The sequence below is a fragment of the Arachis ipaensis genome, chromosome B01 (genome assembly GCF_000816755.2).
Source record: "Arachis ipaensis cultivar K30076 chromosome B01, Araip1.1, whole genome shotgun sequence".
Lineage (NCBI taxonomy): Eukaryota > Viridiplantae > Streptophyta > Magnoliopsida > Fabales > Fabaceae > Arachis > Arachis ipaensis.
Window position 1 is genome coordinate 70430126 of NC_029785.2, and position 1263 is coordinate 70431388.

A 1263-nucleotide genomic window follows, 5' to 3' on the forward strand; every position below is an offset into this window, starting at 1 on the left:
ATCATATTGACTTGCTGAGTCAATATTTTATTCTGAGCTAATATGGCATTCAGAGTATCAATTTCAAGAACTCCCTTCCTCTGAGGCGTCCCATTACTCAGAGGATTCCTTTCAAAAGTGTACATGAACTGGTTATTTACAACCATGTCAATGAGTTCCTGAGCTTCTGTAGGCATTTTCTTTAGGTGAATAGATCCACCTGCAGAATGGTCCAATGACATCTTAGATAATTCAGACAGACCATCATAGAATATATCCAGGATGGTCCATTCCGAAAGCATGTCAGAAGGACACTTTTTGGTCAGTTGCTTGTATCTTTCCCAAGCTTCATAGAGGGATTCACCTTCTTTCTATTTGAAGGTTTGAACATCCACTCTAAGCTTGCTAAGCTTTTGAGGAGGAAAGAACTTGGCTAAGAAAGTTGTGACCAGCTTATCCTAAGAGTTCAGGCTATCTTTAGGTTGAGAGTCCAACCATATTCTAGCTCTGTCTCTTACAGCAAATGGGAAAAGCATAAGCCTCTAGACCTCAGGATCAACCCCATTGGTCTTAACAGTATCATAGATTTGCAAAAATTCAGTTAAGAAATGAAAAGGATCTTTTGATGGAAGTCCATGAAACTTGCAATTCTGTTGCATCAGAGAAACTAATTGAGGCTTTAGCTCAAAATTGTTTGCTCCAATGGCAGGGATTGAGATGCTTCTTCCATGTAAGTTGGAATTTGGTGCAGTAAAGTCACCAAGCATCTTCCTTGCATCTCCACCATTGTTATTATTTTCGGCCATGTCCCCTTCTTTTTCGAAAAGTTCTGTCAGATTTTCTCCAGAGAGTTGTGCTTTAGCTTCCCTTAGCTTCCTCTTCAGAGTCCTTTCAGGTTCAGGATCAGCTTCAACAAGAATGTTCTTATCCTTGTTCCTGCTCATATGAAAAAGAAGAGAACAGAAAAAAAAATATGGAATCCTCTATGTCACAGTATAGAGATTCCTTATATGAGTATAAGAAGAGAAGAATAGAAGAAGGAAAAGATAAGAATTCGAACACAGATGAGAAGAGTGGGTTCGAATTTTTGAGTGACAGACGGGTGTTAGTAGATAAATAAATAAATAGAAGGAGATGAGAGAGGGAAGAATTCGAAAATAAAATAAAATAAAATAAAAATATTTTTCTTTTTAATTTAAAATTTGAAGTTAAAATTCAAAAATTTTAAAAAGAAAAATGAAATTAAATTAAATTAGAATTTTAAAATAAATAGTTAATTAAAAA